The 25,671-nt window shown below is 34.7% G+C and overlaps 1 pseudogene; it reads left to right on the top strand.

Moving 5' to 3' along the window:
* The first annotated feature begins 642 nt into the window (after positions 1–642).
* On the top strand, positions 643–6,306 carry LOC109674855 (olfactory receptor 8K3-like; annotated as a pseudogene).
* Positions 6,307–25,671: the final 19,365 nt, after the last annotated feature.

The raw sequence follows: 25,671 nt of genomic DNA, 5'->3' as shown, positions 1-25,671 counted from the left end.
TGAAATATCCATTTATATCATTTTATTAAATGAACTTGATACGTGGCACTATATAATTGTTGTCACATGAATGACAAATAGAAAACTTAAGAGGAGTAAAATAATTATCCTGTTCTTTCACACAAAAATAATAAATAAGGTATAAACTCCTTTTTATTCTTATATCTGTATTTATCTACATCTGTCTATCTGCCTGGTTGTTTATTTTTTTCTATCTATCTCTCGACCTATCATTCTCTCTATCTACTTATCTGTTGGTGTTTCTCAACCTTGGAACTATTGGTATTTGGGCAAGAATTCTTTGGGGCTGAATATAATGAGCATATTAATTGGGCTTTAGTCATTAGCTGGCAGAAGCATCACTCTGCCCAATGTGACAAATAAATTATCTTTCTGGACTGCATAGTTTGTTTTGTGAGTAAAATCAATTTTATTTAAAACCACTGATCTAAATCAGTACCAATCTCTAGGTATATGACTTTTACAAAGATGCATTCATTTATTTTCAAATATTTTAAAACTGGAAGTTTGTCTCTTATTTAAAATGGCATCCCATAAGAAATCTCCCTGTGGTGGTGATATGTGAAACCTATTCACTGTGATGATGTCTTCATCAAGCACAGGTTTTTCTGATAAAGCAAGATGGAGAAACATAATCTCACAGCAGTGAGTGAATTCATTCTGATGGGCATCACAGGTCGTCCTGAGCTGCAGGCACCATTATTTGGTTTTTTTCTTATCCTCTATGTGATCTCAGTGGTGGACAACTTGGGCATGATCATCCTCACCATAGTGGACTCCAGGCTACAGACCCCAATGTACTTTTTTCTCAGACACCTGGCTTTCACAGATCTTGGTTACTCTACAGCTGTGGGACCCAAAATGTTGTTGAATTTTGTTGTAGATCAAAACACAGTCTCCTATTATATTGTGCTACACAGTTATCTTTCTTTCTTGTGTTCATTGGTAGTGAGCGTTTTATTCTATCTGCAATGTCCTATGACCGCTATGTGGCCATCTGTAACCCACTGCTCTACACAGTCATCATGTCACAAAGATTATGTTGGGTACAGGTGATAAGCCCCTATCTCTACTGCACATTTATTTCTCTACTGATCACTATAAAGATTTTCACTTTACCTTTCTGTGTTGACAATGTCATCAAACATTTCTTCTGTGACTGTCTCCCCTTGATATCCTTGCTCTGCTCTAATACTCAGGAAATCAAGTTTATCATTTTGATTTTTCCAGCATTTGATCTGATTGTCTCTCTTCTGATAGTTCTTGTATCCTACCTGCTCATCCTTGTAGCTGTTCTCAGGATGAACTCTGTGGAAGGCAGGTGCAAGGCTTTCTTCACCTGTGGGTCTCACCTGACTGTGGTCATTGTCTTCTATGGGACATTGATATCTATGTATGTGCAGCCCAAGTCCACTCACTCCATGGATACTGATAAAGTGTCCCCCATAATTTATACCCTGATCATTCCAATGTTGAATCCCTTGATCTATAGCTTGAGGAACAAAGATGTAAAATATGCTCTAAAAAGGACATGGGAAAATAAATGCTACATTTCTTCTTAAAGGGCACATACTATAAGACTCCCACAAATCAGAATTGGATATGAACTTGGATTGTTAAAAATGTATAGAAAACACAAGTTGAATCCACACATATTTCAAAATTGGCCTTTATCATACCAGTAAAAGTTCTAAATGTTACGAGTACTTTGTGAATAAAAAAGTAAAAGAGTGATGGTTCATAGTATATTAATAGAGGAAATTATCTAGTACAGAGAATGGTTTCAGGGGAATTATCTAGTACAGAGAATGGTTACCAGTAGAGCAGGTAGCAGAATTATATGCTATGTGGCATACAAATAAAGGAAGAGTCAAATAATTTTGTGGTTTTTTTCCCTAGTATTACAGTAACATTTCCAATATCCATGTATGTATTTCTGTATGCATCTGTGAGTTCATGCAAATACAATCTTTCTGTTTTATACTTCCTCACCTCTGTCGGTTGTTAAAATCATACTTCATTGTGGAATCAGGAGACTCATTGCAACACAATATTTGAAGAAATAAGTCTTTCAGTGAGCTCAAATTCTCATATTCTATACTGGAATCCTAGGCTCCCTCTCTTTTCTCCTGAATGCCCTTACTTTCATTTTTGAGCCCAAGAGACTCCACAAACTGAACATATTTGGCTATTCAGCAACCCAGAGCTTCAGCACAGCATCTAATTTTATTTAACTACATGAATATGTGAATATGAATCAGTACAACAATTAATGCATACTTTTTGGCTTCTGTCATAGAAGCTTCCAGTGTTTTTACTTTTTTATTTGGTTGGTTTACTTCCTGTTTTGATCATGATTCCTTAAGGCCATTTTTGAAAATGGATAGTCACTCTACCTTAGGTCTCTAAATACATACTTCTTGGTTAGAAGTCAAAATCTACTTGTTTTTTTTGCAAAAAATGCCTATTCTATGGTATAATAGTTCTGTATTTATTCTTTCTCATGGCTGATATTACATACATTCAGTCAATATGACAGTTTGCTATTTTTTGGTAAGGATTCATTTTTTGATGGCATAGAATTGATAATCCAACTTGAAGGAAGCAAGTGCAGATACTGCCATGATTTTAACTACATTGTGTTTCTAATGAAGGTGGCTTGTAGTATGTACAGATGCATGAACTTCTCATGTACTTCATGCATACACCTGCCTAAAACCTCAATTTTTTTCATTATTTTCATTATTCACCATTCATGCCATTTTATTTACATCATTGAAAGACTGACCTGTTTATTTATAACAGCAACATGTGATGAAAGTATCCTTGTAGGCAATCAAAATTGAGTAAAAATTATTCCTTAGAAATGATAAAAACATGTAAATTTCATGTGAAAATAAATGTGAGGATAACTGTTAGTAAATGGTGCATGCACTTTATTTTTATGTTGAAATTGCAGACCAAAATTTCAATGTTTCTTTACTTGCAAGACTATTTTACTTTTCTAAAATTGTATTTGGGATAGAAAACAGCAAGTTATTAACATTGCAAACATGTTCTCCATCTGAGTTTCTATATGATCATCCTTGTTTTTGTGTGTATGTTTACTTTTTTATTATTATTCATTTATTGACATGTGCATACATTGTTTGGGTCACTTCTCCCTCCTATCCCTGCCTCCACCATCTCCCCCCCTCCCCTCCCTTTCAGGCAGAACCTTTCACACTTTTCTCCAGTTCCATTTAAGACTAGAACTAAGCAACAATAAGAAAAAAATAGCATTTTTGCTAGTTGAGATAAGGCCAGCTATACAGAAAGATTCCTAGAATTGATTTCATATATAAATGTGTTACAACACAGGTTGATTCATCTCTAACTGATCTTTACACTGGTTCCTGATCCCCTTTTCATGTTGACCTCTTTCATTTTAAGGTTTCTGTATTAATTCCTCTGGAGTAGGAACCTCAAATGCTTTCATGTTTTGGGTTTTCTGTCTAACCCCGTCGTACCTCCCGTATATGTTCTTTCCTTGTTATGTAACCCAAGTCCTACAACATTGCTGTATTTGCCCCTAATACATGTATCTTTTGTCTTTCTAAGCCTGGCTTACTTCACTTAACATGATGTCCTATAATTGCATCCATTTACCTTCAAACCACATGTCATTACTCCTCATGGCTGAGTAAAATTCGATTGTTATATTTACACTATGGAACTTGGGGAAAGAGGGAAAGGAAAGAAGGATGATAGAGCATCACTAGTATCATAAAGCAAGACATGAAAGTAGAGAATATAAGGAAGTGTATTGAAAGCTGTTGAAAAATGGGGGCTGGTAGGTAAAGGGGTAAGGGAGAGTAATGGAGGGGTTGAAGTAACATATACTCACAGTGGTCATACATTAAAACACCCCTTTGAATATCAATTTAAATATTAATAACAAAAACAGGATGGTAAAATAGGTATAGTGTGGGGTTACTAGTGGGAACGTGGAGGGTGAATGAAAGAGATTAAGGTGATGGCATATGGTAGATGGATTTCATATACTAATATGAAGCAGAACTAAGAAACCTCTTGCAACAATTTTAAGTAGGACGTGGAGGGGGTAGAGGAGGAAAGAGTATGGTGGCAAAGTAGCTAATGTAAAATATAAGTTTAATTGGAATTGTTACTATGAATCATCCTGTATAAGGAAAATAACCTAATAAAAAATTATGGATACTCCTCCAAGAAAGGAATATCATATTATGTTTTGGAATGTGAAAATTTGGGGAAAATGTTAGTAAAGAATCAGAAACAGATCTTTCAAAAATATCAAGAATTTTAGCTTTCCAGGCTCTGTAAAACAGAGCTCTGAGAAAATGATGACTTTGCCCAATGTTGGACATAGAAAGCTACAGTGGTACCTAGGTTGTGTTTCATGATGCAAAGTGCTGTCTACTTTTCTCCCTTACTGCCTGTCAGACTACATTAATGTTTCTTGGCCTCTGGAACAGAGATAATGATAGTATTTATTCTGTATGTTTCTTGTGTTCATTTATGGACTAGTGAATATACCTAACACAAAGCCTGGCACAGATCTCACTTTAATTATTATATGTAAGCAACTATAAAAATAAACAATAATTGTTGGTATTATTATTAGGCATAAAACTTATACCTTTCCTGGACTAGAGTGAGACTTTTTTATATTATCCATATTGTACCTTAATCACCATTTCAAAAAATAATGTTTGTCCTAGAAATTCCTATCTCAAGCTCTAGATATGTCCTCTGAGAAGGTGCCCATGGCACCAGCCTCACTGGAGATCAATGTACATGCTGAGGAAAGGTTCACAGGGCTGAGCATGGCTATGATGATCACTGAGCTCCTTTATGCAGAGCTGTTAATCTCTTCTCCAGAGCTGAAGGGAGGCCTATGCTGTCTTGAAGCACTGAGTGGTGCCATGCCAAGTCCAGGCAAGGTCTTTATTACTGAATGTATTGTGTAATGACATGTTTATTCATGTGAAAACACATGATGAGTTTCAACTGTATGAGACTGTTTATGTTCATCAGAAATGTTATGTGTTTTTACAAAGTCTGGTTTCAATGAACCAACTATGTACTGGATATTAAATACAAATGCAATTTTACATGTTCATAAAAATTACTTTAAAAGGATTTTAATATTATTTGTGAGTCAATATTATTGAAATGGTTAAATTCATATATTTAACTTATATTTCTGCCCTAGTCAACTTCCAAAGATAATTATAAATTTTATAACACAGAAAAGTAGAAATATGAACTAAATGAAATTGAAAAGCCAACTATGATTGTACATACTTCAACATTTTAATTCTAAAAGAAATATTGTTCAGACTTTTGAATTTGCCTAAATAAAGAATTTGAATCAAAAAAGTAATTCAGAAACTTCAATAAAATTTTGAATAACAGAAACACCAAAAAATTCAGGGACACCAAAGATGTCTACAAAATCACAATCTGCTTTTGATTAGCATTAGAAGTAGTAGTGTATTGTAGCTTTTCATTTACATAATCTCAAAGAAAATAAACTAGAAAAAAATCATGATGAGGAGTATTTCAAAATGGAATTTTTTTCTTAAAAATATACTTTATATATACATCTAAAAATCAGGTTCACATTGCTTGTTTTCTTTAGAAATGTTCCTAGTAATCTAAGTAGAAGGAATATTTTCCAATTTTCAAGGCACACTACCCTGGTGTATCAAAGGCAAATAAAGCTATCATGTACTTGAAAATTCTAAACAAACCTTTAGTTGATTATTTAAGAATATTTACAAAAATATTATGGTAAAGAATATTGTGGTATAAATAATAATAATACCACCATAATATTGTGGTATAAAATATTATGTTAAACAAGAAATTGGTTTGATTTAAGATACAAAATTATTATTCATCATATGTTCAAAAAACCTAAAATGAAAGCATGTATGACATCTCAATAGATATAAAAATGTTTAAGTTCAAATATTCATTAATAACACTATTTTTTTACCAAATTGACATTAAAATAAAATGTCTGCAAACTGATAGTGTTCCATTTTCTTTCTTTCCTCTTTATTTCTACTTATGCTTTAATTGCAATGCATGACTCATTTTCTTACAAGAGACACATTTATTCCTTATTTCCAATAGGAAAGTCTCCTTATATAGCCAAATTCAATAAATGGATATTTGCCTAAACTGAGTTTATTAAATTTAAATAAGTCCTCAAAAGTATTTTTCAGAGTCTCTTCCCAAAATGTATTCTTACCATAACACCATTTTTGAAAGCTAACTTCACTATAATTCATATGGTTTCTTCTTTAAATATATGAATTTTATAATGGTCACTGATAAAACTTATCCAATCATATCACAGGCTTGGAAAGAAAAACACTGTCCTGGGTGTACAATCTTGTTTGTTTCTATGTTTTTGTATGTATATAAACATATTTATGTTTCAGCATGGAAAAAACAATTCTTAACCACAACTGAGTTCATGTATGCAAATGTTTCATGTGTGGAAATGGAAAAATAACAACTGTTATAACAATCTCAAAAATGGGGGAAGAGGGGATAAAAGAGAATGATGTAGGTGAATTTAACTAAGATGTATTGTCTACATTTTTATAACTGTCACAATGTACTACTATTGGAGCCAGCAGTGGGACTGTGCTTGTGTGATTTGGAATCTGGCCTTGTGAGAAAGCTCTAAGGAACTGAGGTAAAGGTCTCAGAGCCAAATGTCCAGAAAAACAACAGTGCTCAAGGTTCCCCAGATGGCTTTGTGTGCTTCAGATGTAAATAAGAAGGTTATGCTGACTGTGTGCTTCTCCTGCTTTTCTGTTCCTGTTTTAAAAGAGACATAACAGAGAGAGAATTTTAACTGTGCTTCCTTGTTCTAATGTAACCCTGACATTTAATCCTTGGCATGCTTTTTCTGACCAAATGCTGTCTGTGAAAAAAGAGTTTTAAAAAAACAGAAATTATCTTCATTAAAGTGGCTATTGAGCACAACTCAATAGTCTCCCCATCTTTTGTCATTCTGGTCACCCAGGTCCAGCTGATAAATGACAACATACCACCAGTCCAACTCTAATTTTATAAAATATAAAGAACACAATCTCAAAATAAAAGAATGATGAGTATGATTTTTTTAAAAAAGTAAGTTTGATAGATACATGCATAAAGATTTTAACTCTGAACAATGAAAATGATCATAAATGCAATAAAAGAAATAATCCACAACCTGGAGAAATTAGGTACTATTGTGCATTTGTAGAATTAATAATAAACCTACAGTAAATGGAAAAAATGAACAAAGTATGTATACAGGAAAATCACAAATATATGATTGTATGTTCACACCCTTAAATGGTAATCTGAAAATTATAAATTTGAACTTTTTTTTCAAAACCTTCATACAATTTTATAGAGTGAAATGGACAATAGTTTAAAATAATAGGGCTACAAAGTAACGGTGAAGAGATAGGGTTAAGGAAATATTCCCATGTTTTGTGAAAGAGTGTAAAAGTTTATTAGCCACATCACTAGCAATTTAAAAGCATTAAATAAGTTTATATACCTTGAAATATCCATGAATGACTCATATTTGAATGAACTGATATAGATTAATTCAAAAATATGTCTGGCTGAAAAATATTCATGGAATAAGACAGCAAGCATTTAAATATAATTTTTAATATTTGAAAACTACACTGTATATTGTTAACAAAGACATAAATATATTTACCAATGACAACATCCAAGTAAATAACATATGGTAGATAAGGCTTAATTCTGCTAAAGGAGATACTGTGTTAGGATCAGGATTAAAGGGAAGAGGAAGGAGTATATTAAGTTTCAATATTATTTTACAAAAAAATTAATAAAAAAAAATGCTGACTTCATAAAGGCAATTTTAATCCAATGTAATTTTCACTATGTAAAAAAGTGTTAATACAAGAAAACAGGTAGTTATATTGTTAATAATTGCCAGAATAATTAAAGTTAAGGAAATTCCCTTAGTTGACTAAATTGTATTTCAAAGGATTAGGACAAAGGTCACATATTTTCGCTCAGACTCAGAAGCTATACTGAAAAGATAAATGTAAACAAAAGTACAAAAATGATCATATACAAATATAAACATATACAGAAGGAGAGAGATGGCAAGAGTCTAACAGTTGGTCTGTACAAGGGTAAAATGAGGAAGTGGCAAAGGAAAAAATAGTGATAGTGAATAATATCAAAATACATCCCATCTATGTGTGAAGAGAGAATGACAAAATGTACTGAAGTTGTTAAAAAATAGGGGAACAGGTCTATACAGAAGGTGTAAGTAATAGAGTTAATCTGATTAAAGTACAATATAGAGCAATCTAGCAAGATGGTGACTAGAGGGAGGAAGCAGACAGACAGCATGAGCTCTGAAAATCAAAACACTTGCTGAGATGCTGGAGCCACAATTGGCAGAAAAACAACACCAAGAAGAAGCAAAACTGCCACACCCTGAACCCCCAGCCCATACAAAGCTTCTCCACACCACATTACACAAGAAAACAGTAGGGTTCTCACACTGCCAGGCACCAGCTCTAAACCTGCTTGGTATACACAAACCAACAGGTGAGCAAAAAAGTGGCAAGTGGTATTCCCACAGGTACTCCTAGGGTAAACCAGCATAGTCCCCTGGACAGACTGACCCACACCTGAATAATAAACAAGAAACTGAAAAGCAACATGCAGCAGAGGGAGCGGGGTGCTCTGAGCACACTGGAGAAGTGGGGGAGGGTCAAGGAGCTGATCTCCATGTAAACTTTCATTAAGCAAAGCCCTGGAAATGCAGATGGCTGACAAGCCTCTGCAAGGAGAAGGGGGGAGTGACAAGGAGCTGAACTCCATGTGAACTTTCAGTAAACAAAGCTTGGGAAGGCAGACAGGCAGACAGTAGGTGGGTGATGAGCTGCTGAATGAAATACGGCAGAGAACAGTCCACAAAGCTCATCTCTTGACACAACCACTTGGTGAAACTACGACAGAGCTACTGCTTAAGTACTAACACCAGGACTGTATATAAAGCAGTAACATCCAGAACTACTAAGACTGAAATTCTATTGCTCCTGAACCTGCATTTTTTTTCTTTTTCTCTAAGTGTATGTCTTAGTCACCATTTATTTGTCCACCATCTCTGCTTGTTGATTTCTTCGTTCTCTATTTTTTTTTCCTTTTCTTCCTTTTTCTTTTTTCTCTTTCTTTCATGTTTCCATTCATTTTTCTGATGTAAGTTAGCTAATACTAAATTACACACAGACCAGGGAAAGAAACAGCACCAAGTAGAACAATGGGAAGATGAAAAAGGGATGGAAACCATTCCTCCAAAAAAATAAATTGGTACAGGATTCAAAGGGAAATGAAAAAATGGATTCCCAGTTCCAGACTCCAACAAAACAAAGATAGACTATCCCAAAACAACACCCTGAGAAAAGAAATCCTGAAAGAAATCACTGAGAATTTCATGGAGATGTTACTAGAAAAGGTAAATGAAAATGTACAGGAGACACTCAAGAAATTCCAAGACAACAAAATTAAAGAATAAGAGAAGACATAAAAACAAATAAATGAACTCATAGGAGCCCTAAATAAATACTAAAATGAAACAGAGAACACCATAGAGAGATAAATGAATTAAGGTTGAAAATTGACAATACCAAAGAGGGAGTGACCCATATTATGGAAAACTTCAAAAAAAATAAACAGAAATACAAGACACAAGGGAAGGCCACTCCAGCAGATTAGAACAAGGAGACAACAAATCTCAGAACTCAAAGATGAAATGGAAATTAAAGGAAAAACTGAAGAACTATTACTCAAATAACTCAAAACTGTGAAAGGAATATTCAAGAACTCACCAACTCTATCAAAAGACCAAACCTGAGAATCATGGGCATTGAAGGAGGAGAAGACATGCAAGTAAAAGGAATTCACAATATATTTAACAAAATAATAACAAAAAATTTCCCAAATCTAGAACAAACTATGCCCATTCAGAAACAGGAAGACTCCAGGACACCTAACAAACTTGACCAAAATAGAACTACCCCACAGTATATTATCATTAAAGCAACAAGCACAGAGAATAGAGAAAGAATATTGAAGGCTGTAAGAGAGAAAAAAAAAAAAAAACAAATAGCATACAAAGGTAAACCTATCAAAATCACAGCAGATTTCTCCAAGGAAAACGTAAAAGCAAGAAGATCACAAAGTGAGATATTCCAGACACTGAATGGAAATAACTGCAACCCTAGGATACTCTACCCAGCAAAACTGTCATTTAAAATAGATGGAGCAATAAAAGTTTTCCATGGTAAGCAGAAAGTGAACAATATATGACCACCAAGCCACCACTACAAAAGATTCTTCAAAGAATCCTGCACACAGAAAATGAAAGTAAACAAAACCATGAAAGGACAGGCAGTACCAAACCAGAGGAGAAGAAAGGGCCAGAAAGTAGGGAGTAACATTGATTTAGCTGCACACAATCAAACCTTGAAACAACAAAGACAACTAAATGACAGGAATCACCACATATCTATCAATACTAACACTGAATGTTAATGGACTTAATTCCCACATCAAAAGACACCATTTCACAAACTGTATTAAAAAGGAACATCCAACAATCTGTTGCTTTCAAGAGACCCATCTCATCAACAGAAACAAGCACTGGCTGAGGGTGAAAGGCTGGAAGAAGATTTATCAAGCCAATGGCCCGCAAAACAGGCAGGAGTTGCAATACTTATCTTGGACAAAGTAGACTTCAAACCTACATTGATCAAACAAGATAAAGAAGGAAATTCCATACTAATAAAAGGGGAAGTACACCAAAAGGAAATAACAATTATAAACCTACATGCTCCCAACTTCAATGAACCCAATTTCATCAAACATAATCTGAGGACATAAAAACATATGTAAACTCCAGAGGATTACAAGATGGCACCTAGAGGAAGGAAGCAGAAAGCAAGCCTCCTATAGTGAAATCTTGGAGAGATGCTGGAGACACACTTTGCAGATATAATCACTGAGAAAAGGCATAACTTTGACCCCTCCACACCTCCAGCCTGCACAGAGAATCTCCACTTCACGTTAAATGGAGAAACAAGGAGGACCCAAGCCTCCAGTTGCCGGCACCCAGACGGCTTGGGAAGACACAGACCACGTGAGCTTCATGGTACCACAGTACTCCCACAGAGAAGCCTGGGCCAGAGAAGCATAGCCCTCTGGACAGACTGACCTCCACCCAGGGACAAAAAAGAGAAACTGAGTAATAAGGAATAAGGACAAATAAGACAAGCAGGAAAGAGGGTGGGGCACACTGAGTGCCAAAGATTGTGGGAAGGGAATCCTTCCCAGGACTGTAAATAAACAAGTCGGGCAGGCTGGAGAGCCTCTGACTGTAAACAAACATGGTGGCTGGCAGGAGGAGCAGCACCACCCAGTAATCAGGAGCAGGAAAGCTTGTGAAAGCAGAGGTGGGAGGAGAACTGCACAGGAGAGGGGGGAAGACCCACCTCCCACATGAACTGTAAATAAACACGCAGGCCTGACAACGCGGGTGCAGTGTCACCTTTCTCAGTGCTTGGAAAAGGGAAAGTTTGTAGCAGGGGCTCATGCACAGGAGAAATCTGGGCAAACAAAGCCTGCAGGGCCAGGTGAGTACTAAGCTCACCCCAGAGATCTGCATAAATAACGCCTCCAGCAACAGCAGGCTGACAGCAGCAGGCAGGCAAACCACAGTTGCAGATAACATTCTCAGAACTGTCTCCAGGATCTTTTCTTTTTTCTTTGTCTCCCTACCTTTGATGACAGAACAACTGAATAACACCTGCAAGCTGAAAAACTTACTGAAACTGTATTGCATTTGAACTTGGGACACTTGGTGGGATTTTTTTTGTGCATGTGTGTGTGTAGTTCTGTTCTTCTTTATGCGTCCCCTTTGATGAGACAACTACAGAACAACATCTGATGGACCATCTCCAGGATTGGAGACTGAGACTTCACTGCATTTGAACTTGGAGGTTTTTGGTTTTTTGTTTTTTTTGATTTTTTGTTTTTTTTTAATTTTCTATTTTTTCATTTTATTTTAATACATTTTTATAAATAGATTTTTCTTTCATTTAATTATTTTTTATTTTTATTCTTACATTTTTTTTTTGTTTTTGATTTTCAATCCTCTCTCTGTCTCTCTAATGTCTGTTCAGCTTACTGTCAATTAGTACACTAAATCTCCCTGTTTATTCCTTTGAAATCTTCTTGTCTGACACTTTGTTCTGTTTTCTCCCTCCAGTCTGTGTATTTGTTTTTCCCATTTCTCTAACTTCTTGCTTTCCATCTCAGCTCACTCTTCCATTCTAAATATTACCATTGTTATTATTACAAGCTAGAAAATACTTAATTACACACAATACAGGGACAGTTACAACACCAAAGACAATGATGGGAAGACAGAAAAAACAGGGAAACCAGTTTCCCCACAGCAAAAAATTAGTGCAGGAACCAGAGGGGAATGAAGAAAACAGGTACTCAGATCCAGGCTCCAACAAAATGGAGATAAACTATGCCAAAGGACCCAATGAAGCCCACAAGAATAATTTAAAAGAAGAGATACTACAGGTACTCAATGAGAATTTTATAGGGTTGATACTGGATAGTGTCAACCAAAATGTACAAGATACACTAAAGAAATTCCAAGACAACAAAAATAGAGAATTTGAAAAAACAAAAGAAGAAATAAAGGAAACCATAGCACTGTATAAACACCAAAGTGAAAGAGAGAACACGATGAATAAACAGATAAATGAACTCACGACAAAAATAGACAACATTAAAGAGGAAAACAGCCAGGATATGGAAAATCTCAGAAAAAAGAACACAACAGAACCGCAAAACAAAACGGAAGGCCAATCCAGCAGAATAGTACAAACAAAAGACAGAATCTCAGAACTTGAAGATGAAATGGTAATTAAAGGAAAAACTGAAGAACTATTAATAAAACAACTCAAGACCTGTGAAAAGAAAATGCAGGAACTCACTGACTCCATCAAAAGACCATACTTGAGAATCATGGGCATCGAAAAAGAAGAGGTGCAAGGGAAAATACAACAATATAAAAAAAAATATTTTCTTAAATATATTTAACAAATATATTTAACAAAATAATAATGGAAAATTTCCCAAATCTAGAGAAAGATCTTCCCATACAGATGCAAAAGGCCTCCAGGACACCAATCAGACCAGATCAAAATAGAACTACCCCATGACATATCATCATTAAAACAAGTTCAGAAACTAAGGAAAGAATATTGAAGGCTGCAGAGAGAAAAAACAAGTAACATACAAAGGTAAACCCATCAAAATCACAGCAGACTTCTCAACAGAAACATTAAAAGCAAGAAGAGTGTGCGGTGAGATCTTCCAGGCACTGAATGAAAATAACTTCAACCCCAGGATACTCTACCCAGCAAAACTATCATTCAAAATAGATGGAGCAATAAAAGTCTTCCATGATAAGCAGAAACTAAAACAATATGTGACCACAAAGCCACCACTACAAAGGATTCTGAAAGGGATTCTGCACACAGAAAGGGAAACCCCACTTAACCATGAAAAGACAGGCAGCACCAAACCACAGGAAAAGAAAAAGCAAGAAAGTAGAGAGTAACCTCAACTTAGGTACACACGATCAAACCTTCAAAAAACTAAGACAACTAAATGACAGGAATCACCATATGCATATCAGTACTAATGCTTAATGTTAATGGACTTAATTCACCCATCAAATGCACTGCTTGATGAAATGTATTAAAAAGGAAGATCCAACAATTTGTTGCTTACAGGAGACCCATCTCACCAACAGAAATAAGCATAGGCTAAGGATGAAAGGCTGGAAGAAGATTTACCAAGACAATGTCCCCCGAAAACAGGCAGGAGTAGCAATACTTATCTCTGACAAAGTAGAATTCAAATCTACATTGATCAAATGAGATAAAGAAGGACATTCCATACTAATAAAAGGGAAAATAGACCAAAAGGAAATAATAATTATAAACCTGTATGCACCCAAGGTCAACGCACCCAACTTCATCCAACATACCCTGAAAGACCTAAAAGCATATATAAATGCCAATGCAGTGGTTGTGGGAGACTTTAACACCTAATTATTGTCAATAGATAGGTCATCTAAACAAAAAATCAATAAAGAAATCCAAGATCTAAAATATGCAACAGATGAAATGGACCTAGTTGATGTCTACAGAACATTTCATCCAACTTCTACACAATATACATTCTTCTCAGCAGCCCATGGAACCTTCTTCATAATAGATCATATCCTAGGGCACAAAGCAAGTCTCAGCAAATATAAGAAAATAGAAATTATACCATGCATACTATCTGATCACAATGCAGTAAAAGTAGAACTCAACAACAAAAGTAAAGACAAAAATATGCAAACAGATGGAAACTAAATAACTCATTAGTTAATGAAGAATGGATCATTGATGAAATAAAAGAGGATATTAAAAAGTTCCTGGAAGTCAATGAAAATGAAAACACAACCTACCGGAACCTGTGGGACACAACTAAGGCAGTCCTGAGAGGAAAGTTTATAGCCATGAGTGCATATATTAAAAAGACTGAAAGATCCCAAATCAATGACCTAATGATACATCTCAAACTCCTAGAAAAACAAGAACAAGCAAATCCCAAAACAAATAGGAGAGAAATAATAATAATAAGAGTTGAAATCAATTAAATAGAACCAAAAAAACCATACAAAGAATTAATGAAACAAAAAGTTGGTTCTTTGAAAAAATAAACAACATCGATAGACCCCTGGCAAACCTGACTAAAACGAGGAGAGAAAAAACCCAAGTTAGTAGAATCAGGAATGCAAAAGGGGAGATAACAACAAACACCATGGAAGTCCAGGAAATCATCAGAGACTACTTTGAGAACCCATATTCAAACAAATTTGAAAATCTTAAAGAAATGAACAGATTTCTAGATACATATGACCATCCAAAAATGACCCAAGAGGAAATTACTCACCTGAATAGATCTACAACACAAAATGAAATTGAAGCAGCAATCAAGAGTCTCCCCAAAAGGAGAAGTCCAGGACCTGATGGATTCTCTGCTGAATTCTATCAGACCTTTAAAGAAGAACTGATGCCAACCCTCCTTAAATTGTTCCATGAAATAGAAAGGGAAGGAAAACTGCCAAACACATTTTATGAAGCCAGTGTTACACTTATCCCAAACCAGACAAAGACACTTCTAAAAAGGAGAACTACAGGCCAATCTCCTTAATAAACTTAGAAGCAAAAATCCTCATTAAAATAATGGCAAAAAGAATCCAACAACACATCAAAAAGATCATTCAACACAACCAAGTCGGGTTCATCCCAGGGATGCAGGATTGTTTCAACACATGAAAATCTGTAAATGTAACACAGAACATTAATAGAGGCATAGACAAAAACCACTTGATCATCTCAATAGATGCAGAAAAAGCCTTTGACAAGATCCAACACTACTTCATGATAAAAGCTCTAAGAAAACTAGGAATAGAAGGAAAGTATCTCAATATTGTAAAGGTTATATATGACAAACCTACAGCCAACATCTTCACTTAATGGTGAAAAACTGAAACCATTTCCCCTAAAATTAGGAGAACAAGACAAGGGTGCCCAGTATCCCCATTCTTACTCAACATGGTAATGGAATTCCTAGCCAGAGCAATTAGGCAAGAAAAAGAAACAAAAGTACTATAAATAGGTAAAGAAACTGTCAAAATATCCTTATTTGCAGATGATATCATCCTATATCTTCATGACCCAAAAAACTCTACCCAAAAACTCCTACACAACACAAACAGCTACAGCAAGGTGGCAGGATACAAAATCAACTTACAAAAATCATTAGCTTTTGTATACACCAATAAAAACAAACAGAGAAAGAATATATGGAAATAATTCCATTTACAATATTCTAAATACCTAAGTTTAAACCTAGCAAAGGATGTGAATGACCTCTACAAGGAGAACTACAAACCCCTGAAGAAAGAGATGAGGTGGAGAGATCTCCCATGCTTATGGATTGGTAGAATCAACATAATGAAAATGGCTATACTACCAAAAGCAATCTACATGATTAATGCATTTCCCATCAAAGTCCCAATGACATTCATCACAGAGACTGAAAAATCTACCCTAAAATTCAATTGAAAACACAAGAGACCACGAATAGCCAAGGCAATACTCAGCAAAAAGAGCAATGCTGGAGGCATCACAACACACAACTTCAAAGTATATTACAAAGCAATAGCAATCAAAACAGCATGGTACTGGCACAAACTCAGACATGAATACCAGTGGAACAGAATACTGGACCCGGATATGAATCTACACAACTATGCCCACCTTATTTTTGACAAATGTGCTAAAAATATATGATGAAGAAAAGACAGCCTCTTCAGCAAACGTTGTTGGGAAAAGTAGTTATCCATCTGCAAAAAACTGAAACTAGATCCATGTTTATCACCCTGACATGGTATCAACTCAAAACGGATCAAGGACCTTAATATCAGACCTAAAACTCTAAAGTTGGTACAGGAAAGAGCAAGAAACACGCTGGAAGTAATAATTATAGGCAAGGACTTCCTCAATAGAACCCAGGCAGCTCAGCAATTAAGACAAAATTTGGACAAATTGGACTTAATAAAACTAAAATGCTTCTGCACAACAAAAGAAATGGTCTCTAATTGAAAAGACCACCCACACAGTGGGAGAAAATATTTGCCAGCTATACATCAGCCAAAGGATTGATAACCAAAATTTCCAGAGAACTTAAAAAACTAAACTCTCCCCAAATCAATGAACCAACAAAGAAATGGGCAACTGAACTAAACAGAACTTCCTGAAAGAAGAAACACTAATGGCCAAAAAATACATGAAAAAATGCTCACCATCTCTATCCATAAAGGAAATGCAAGTCAAAACCACATGAAGACTCCACCTCATTCCTGTTAGAATAGCCATAATCAAAAACACCACCAACAACAGGTGTTGGTCAAGGATGTAGGGAAAAAAGAAACCCTCATACACTGCTGGTGGGAATGTTAGCTGGTGCAACCACTCTGGTAAAAAATTTGGAGGCTTCATAAAGATCTAAACATAGATCTGATATATGATCCAGTAATCCCACTCCTGGGGACATACCCAAAAGACTGTGACACAGGTTACTCCTGAGGCACCTGCACACCTATGTTTTTTGTAGTACTATTCACAATAGCCAGGTTATGGGAACATTCAAGATGTCCCACTACTGACAAATGGATTAAGAAAATGAGGTACTTATACAAAATGGAATTTTAGTCATGAAGAAGAATGAAATCTTATTATTTGCATGTAAATGGGTGGAACTGGAGAACATTATTCCGAGCAAGGTTAGCCAGGATCAGAAGACCAAAATTGTATGTTCTCCCTCATATGCAGACTTTAGATCTAGGGCAAATACAGCAATGTTGTTGGACTTGGGTCACATGACAAGGGGAGAGCACACATGGGTGGTATGGGGATAGATAGAAAACCCAAAACATGAAAGCGTGTTGTCACCACTGCAGAGGAACTAATACAGAAACCTTAAAGCAACAGAGGTCAATATGAGAAGGGGATTAGGAACTAGTGAAAATGTCAGTTTGAGATAAATCTACTTGGGTTGTAACACATTTGTACATGGAATCAATGCTAGGAATCTCTCTGTATAGCTTTCCTTATCTCAATTAGAACAAATGCTTTGTCTTATTTCCTATGTTTTCTCTTCAAAAAAAATAGAGATAAGGGCAGAACAGGTTCTTTCTGGAAGCACAGGGTGGAGGGGAGATGGAGGAGGCAGAGGGTAGTGTAGAGAAATGGTTCAAACAGTGTATGTACATCTTAATAAATGAATTTAAAAAGTACTATATATACATGTAACCATCAATATACACTTAAAATTGAAGGACAGAGCCAGGGGCCCATGCCTGTAATCCTGGCTACTCAGGAGGCAGAGATCAAGAGGATTACTGTTTGAAGCCACTCTAGGTAAATAGTTTGCAAGAACCTGTCTCAATAAAACCCATCATAAATATGAATATGAATTTTCTTTTAGCATATTTTTATTATACCAAACTGTGAGTTCCTAGATGACTCCAGTACTACACTTTATTTATCTATGTATAGCCATCAATTTATACAAACCCAGAGGTTTACTAATGGGTCCAAAGACATGTCTGTTAAATAACTGAATAAGTAACAAGAGAGATGGAATTCAGTACTTACATCTCTGGTCTCCCTCCTTAAACTCTTATATAGAATTTCATCTTCCATACCATGCCATCATTTGGTGATTGGCTATTAATTTCTAGTCAGAAATTAACAAAATAATGTACTCTATTTGAAACAGAACAGATAAAATTGCAAATGATTTACCACCTCAAATATTATAAATATTATAATGCACAGGTATTTAAAAAATTGTCTCTGATTAGCAAATATTAAACATGGTAGTATCACTGAATTAGAGGAAGTAGAGTAGAAAAAATGATAATGAGTATTTATTATTTCCCTATGCCTTGATCATATCCTAATTGCTACCTGTATCACATACTTTCCAAGATATGTTATCAGACAGTTCAAATTCTAATTGCAGTTTTGATCATTACTTCTTCCTAGATTTGGTCAAATCATTAACACCTTTAATCAAACTAAAAATACATTATATTATGACTACAGTAAAATTTTACCTCTGTCTCATTAAATAGCATTAATGTAAGTGGATAAAATTCTCCAATTCAAATACATAGAATAACTAAATGGATAAAAATGACTATATATTACAAAAACATCACTTATATCTAAGGAAATGCATGGGTTGGTTTTGAAAGGTTGAAATGAGAATATTACATGCAAGTGGAATCCATAAGAAACAAGTGAATGCTGTACCTACATCAGATATTGTAGACTTTAAGTTAAAAGCATCAAAACAGACAAGGAAGTTCAGTGTAGTACAATAAAGGGATAACTCAGCAAGAGGAAAGAGCAACACTGTACATATGTGCACTCACACTTGAAGCACCCAAGTGTTAAATATTAATAGGCCAAAAAGGAGAGGTCTAATCTAATATAATAATAATCTGGACTGAAAAATATAAATGAATTATCAATCAAATTTCACCCTAGACTTAGTGAATGGAGGAAATCTAGAGATCATTCCGTCCAACAATTGTAGAATACATGCACTCCCATCAGCACATTTGAAACTTTAAAAAGGATAGAGACATTGCAATTGACACCACAAATATGCAAAGGGTTTTAAAGATAACTATGAAAAACTCTGCATCAGCATGTATACTAACTTAGATTAGATGGAAAAAAGCCCTGGATGAATAAACATTACCAAAAGTGAATCACAAAGAAACAGAAAACCAGAACATATCAACAGAAGCAGAAGTCAAACCACCAGATATTTCCCTTCAGAGTTCTATTAAACATTTAAAGAAGAAATAATACTATTTTACAATTATTCCAAGAAATAGAAGAAGTACTTTTTCAAACACATTCTATTAGACCAGTATTACACTCCTACCAAAATCAAATAAGAACATAATAAAAAGAACAGTGCTGAAATACTGGCCAACAACCAGCATCAACATTGATGACAAAATCCTCAACAAAATACTTGAAACCCAAACCTAACAGCATGTTAAAAAGATTATTCACTATTAAAACAAAAGCAGGACACATTTCTCCTAGGATAGTTCAATATAAGCAAATCAATAAATTTAATTTGCCATATCAACAAAATGAAGGAGAAAATATTATCAACAGATCCATAAAATTCATTTCATAAAACTCTATACACTTTCCTAATAATATCAGTGGCAAATTGAGTATAGAAATGTGTCTTTGTACATTAGAAATGCAATTCCTTATATGCCAACAACTAACATTATATTGAAAGAGGAAATACTGAAAGTTTCCTGAGATATAGAACAGGTCAGGACACCCACTTTCTCCTATATGTTGAGCATGTTTCTGGAAATCTTAGGCAAAACAATCATTTCAGAAAAAGAAACAAAAGGAATCCAAATTGGAAGAGATGAAGTCCAACTTTCACTTTTTTGTGTACGTATGTATATATGAATATATGTGTAAATACAGATATTTATATATGTATATTTTATTTCTACATTATTAAATGGAATATTTCCTTAAGCACAATACAAGTTTATAAAGGATGATTATTTTATTTTTTAAATATTAGAAGTCTGCATCATAGGTACCAATCAGAAATACAGTAAAAGATCATCACAGATTTGAAGAGATGGTACAATTATATATTTGTATAAATAAATGGATCCTTATGCAATATTTATTCTGAAAATACATATATAATTTAAGAAAAGGGTTTCACTTAATATTAATCAGAATTCTCTTAAGGTTTGTACAGTCACTCTAGTTCACTACATTTTTCAAAAATTGGGTTATTTTCAAACAAAATCTTATGAGCATACCAATTGTCAAACATCAATAAATCAAAAACTGTCATAATAATTAAAGATAATTATTTTATTGCATATAATGAACAAAATTTGTTATCAGGAATGCATACAAATTTTCTGTGCAAAATATAAAATTAGGTATTTCTATAAAAATGGAAACAGCCAACATGTCCTAACAACAAATGGATTAAGAAAATGTGGTATTTATACACAATGGAATTTTACTCAGCCACAAAGACAAATGAAATTTTTTCATTCGCAGGTAAATGGATGGAACTGAAGATCATCATCTGAAGCAATGTTAGCCAAGCTCAGAAGGCCAAAAATGGCATGCTCTCCCTCATATGCAGATTATAGACCCAAAACAAACACAGTAATGTTATTGCACATGGGTCACACACTAAAGGAAATTGCACATGGGAAGAGTAGGGAAACGGAAGGAAACATAAAACTTGAATGTGGTTGATGTGCTTACTGTAGAAGAGCAAATAAAGTATTCTTAAACTGACGGAGGCTACTCTTGGCAGGGGACAAGGAAGTAGTGAAGCGGTCTCGCAGAGATGAAGCAATGTGTGTTGTAATACACATGTGCATGGTAGCAATGCTAGGAATCTCTCTGTATAGCTATCTTTGTCTCAAACTAGCAAAAATGCTCTGTTTCTTATTATCTCTTATGTTTTCTCTTCACCAAAATCAGAGAACAAGAGGGCAACACAGGTTCTGCCCAGAAGAGGTGAGGAAAGGCCCAAAAAATGAACACACATGTGAGTAAATGTAAAAATTATAAAATTTAAAAACAGCATGCAAATAATAAGCATGTAAATCTTATCTAAGCTCATTTAGACATAATCTATTTATATAAAATTCACATGCCATAAAATTGACTGTTTAAATTACTGCACTCACAAAGTTGGGAAATCAACACCTATAAGTAGATCTGTCTCTCCATCTCTACAAAATATGCATTAAGTAACTCCTCCCACTCCTCACTCCCTTAAACTAATATGATTTCCATTTTTACATGTGGCTCTAATCTGCTTTTTTCAAAAGGACTCATGGTAAAGGCTATCTGTTTCCTGGCTGCTTTGAATAAAAGTAATGTTTTCAACATTCATACCTGTTGTAGTAAGTTTTGGTACTCTATTTACTTGGGTTTTTTAATTATTTCATGAGCTTAACATGAGATTTGTACTATTAATAATTTTAAATGCTCAGTACAATACTGTATAGGGACAATGTTTTACAGCAGAACTCTCATATTTATTTTGCATTATACAGATGTCATGAATTTTTATTAGCAGTTCCTCTTTTCACCTACTTCCCTGTCTTTCATTCTACTTTCTGATTATATAAGATTTTTTTTTCTTTTATTATTCATATGTGCATACAAGGCTAGGGTCATTTCTCCCCCCTGCCCCCACTCCCTCCCTTACCACCCACTCTGCCCCCACCCTTCCCCCCCACCCCCTCAATAACCAGCAGAAACTATTTTGCCCTTATTTCTAATTTTGTTGTAGAAAGAGTAGAAGCTACAATAGGAAGGAACAAGGGTTTTTGCTGGTTGAGATAAGGATAGCTATACAGGGCATTGACTCACAATGATTTCCTGTGTGTGTGTGTTACCTTCTAGGTTAATTCTTTTTGATCTAACCTTTTCTCTAGTTCCTGGTCCCCTTTTCCTATTGGCCTCAGTTGCTTTTAAGGTATCTGCTTTAGTTTCTGTGCGTTAAGGGTAACAAATGATAGCTAGTTTTTTAGGTGTCTTATCTATCCTCACCCCTCCCTTGTGTGCTCTCGTTTTTATCATGTGCTCAAAATCCAATCCCCTTGTTGTGTTTACCCTTGATCTAATGTCCACATATGAGGGAGAACATATGATTTTTGGTCTTTTGGGCCAGGCTAACCTCACTCAGAATGATGTTCTCCAATTCCATCCATTTACCAGTGAACGATAACATTTCATTCTTCTCCAACGCTGCATAATATTCCATTGTGTATAGATACCACATTTTCTTAATCCATTCGTCAGTGGTGGGGTATCTTGGCTGTTTTCATAACTTGGCTATTGTGAATAGTGCCCCAATAAACATGGGTGTGCAGGTGCCTCTGGAGTAAACTGTGTCACAGTCTTTTGGGTATATCCCCAAGAGTGGTATTGTTGGATCAAATGGTAAATCAATGTCTAGCTTTTTAAGTAGCCTCCAAATTTTTTTCCAGAGTGGTTGTACTTGTTTACATTCCCACCAACAGTGTAAGAGGGTTCCTTTTTCCCCGCATCCTCGCCAACACCTGTTGGTGGTGGTGTTGCTGATGATGGTTATTCTAAAAGGAGTGAGGTGGAATGTTAGCGTGGTTTTAATTTGCACTTCCTTTATTGCTAGAGATGTTGAGCATTTTTTCATGTTTTTTGGCCATTTGAATTTCTTCCTTTGAGAAAGTTCTGTTTAGTTCACTTGTCCATTTCTTTATTGGTTCATTAATTTTGGGAGAATTTAGTTTTTCCAGTTCCCTATATATTCTGGTTATCAGTCCTTTGTCTGATGTATAGTTGGCAAATATTTTCTCCCACTCTGTGGGTGTTCTCTTCAGTTTAGAGACCATTTATTTTGATGAATAGAAGCTTTTTAGTTTTATGAGGTCCCATTTATCTATGCTATCTCTTAGTTGCTGTGCTGCTGGGGTTTTGTTGAGAAAGTTCTTACCTATACCTTCTAATTCCAGAGTATTTCCTACTCTTTCCTGTATCAACTTTAGAGTTTGTGGTCTGATATTAAGATCCTTGATCCATTTTGAGTTAATATTTGTATAGGGTGATATACACTGATCTAGTTTCAGTTTTTTGCAGACTGCTAACCAGTTTTCCCAGCAGTTTTTGTTGAAGAGGCTGCTATTTCTCCATCATATATTTTTAGCTCCTTTGTCAAAACAAGTTGGTTATAGTTTTGTGGCTTCATATCTGGGTCCTCTATTCTGTTCCACTGGTCTTCATGTCTGTTTTTGTGCCAGTATCATGCTGCTTTTATTGCTACTACTTTGTAATATAGTTTCAAGTCAGGTATTGTGATACCTCCAGCATTGTTCTTTTGATTGAGTATTGCCTTGGCTATTCATGTCTTCCTCTGTTTCCATATAAATTTCATGGTAGATTTTTCGATCTCTTTAATGAGAGATCTTGCCGCCATCTTGGAATCCCTCCTGATTATATAAGTTTGAGCAATTTTGATACCTCAGGTCACTGAGATCCTGAATTTTTTCATACTTCTGTGACTATTTTATATTATTTCACACTATGATCTCCAGTTTAATTCAAATTATTTCATATTGTTGGATACTATTTTAATGCTAATTAGTACCATTTATGCCATTATTCCAATTTTATTTATCCATTCATCTTTGAATGAATATTAAGGTCACTACTACTTCATGGCTATTTCAAATTTGTTTTCAAGAACATGACCATTCCAGTAACTCTGAGACCTTATTATCAGCTGTTTTTACAAGTCTAGGTGTTTTATTGCTGGCTCAGATAGTCACTTAAATAAACAAAGTCACAATTGAATACAAATTGATCCTTACAGTTAGTAGAAAATCTCTAGGCAATTCATTAAGAACTCAAAGATTTTTTTTAACAATAAAATATTGCTTGATAACTCTTCAGGGAGAGTTTCTAAAAAAAATCTATAAATTGTCCTCAAATACCCCATGTTAAAACACACACACACACACACACACACACACACACATGTGAGAGTCAACAGAGTGGTTTCCTTACATGAAACAGAAGTATGTCTCACAGATGACCTATCTAATGAAATGTTCACATTGCTTGGACTCTGCAATCTAATGTTGTGACCATTTCTGATCCAGTGGCTGTGATTTATACTACTCCATGATGCCTGAGGGAGAAAACGACTCCTCTTTATTTTTCTTCATATTGATTTTGAGTATTATCAAATAGTTTGAGAAAGTAAGCATCTTGGATACACAGATTGTGTTTATGTGCTTAGAAATTGGTAATTTTCAAGCCAAGTATGGCAAAGTATGCCTTTTATCTTAGCACTAGGGAGAGTATCAAGGAAAGTTCAGCCTGGGCTGTGAGATGCATTATCCCTTCTAAAGGTATTAAAATATTTGTGAATATACACACATGTATTCATATAATCCATTCTGTATAATGGAATGAAACACAGGAAGACATGGAAGAGAAGGAAGATAGATATCATTATAATGGCAATTTGAAACTGTATTGATTCTGACTTTAATTTTGACAAGCTTATAAATACATATTTGGTGACTATAGGCTTTTCTTGTGACCTTTTCAAAACTAATTTAATTTTAATGATCATTTAAAATGCACATATAAATGTAATTTATTCCTGACTTCCTGGTCAAGAAGTGTGTCAACTTCACAATATGGTGTAAAAAACATCAATTGCATATTGAAAGACTTTTAAATTCCAAGTTATACAGTAATGACAAAATATTCTTCATTGTGCTGTGAGATGTGAGTACTTATTATCAATAAACAGTTTTTAAAAATGAAACTCTTATAATCTTTAAGCATATTAAAGTATGAAAATGCAAGTGTTTAATGCCATTGAACTCCAAAGCTTGTGGGATGAGAGAATTTTTCTTTCCAAACTGTATAGAAATATTGATAATTCTAAATCTACTTTCATTTTTAATATGATAACAACTTAAACATAACAGAAACAATAACAACTAACATTTATACAATTTTTATTGGATTTACTGAAAATATTTCTTTAATTTTATAGTCTGACAGATTTTCTCATGTTTCTACTTTAGGAAGTGCACACAAGGGCCAGAGTAGGATACCAAGTAATCACAAAAAGATAAGCAACATTTAATATAGTTGAAATACAAGCTACATACAACAGTCTTTATAGTTAATGTTGTAACTTGAATGACTTGTTTCCTTTTTGCTTACTTATAGACTGTTGTCATTATAATTTCATTATAAAGTGTTTTATTTCCATTTCTTTTTTTTGACATAGGTAACATTGGTGCTTATAATT

Source organism: Castor canadensis, chromosome 1 (genome assembly GCF_047511655.1).
Source record: "Castor canadensis chromosome 1, mCasCan1.hap1v2, whole genome shotgun sequence".
Lineage (NCBI taxonomy): Eukaryota > Metazoa > Chordata > Mammalia > Rodentia > Castoridae > Castor > Castor canadensis.
The sequence above is the reverse complement of the archived record's forward strand: the minus strand, read 5'-3'. Positions and strand labels throughout refer to the sequence as shown.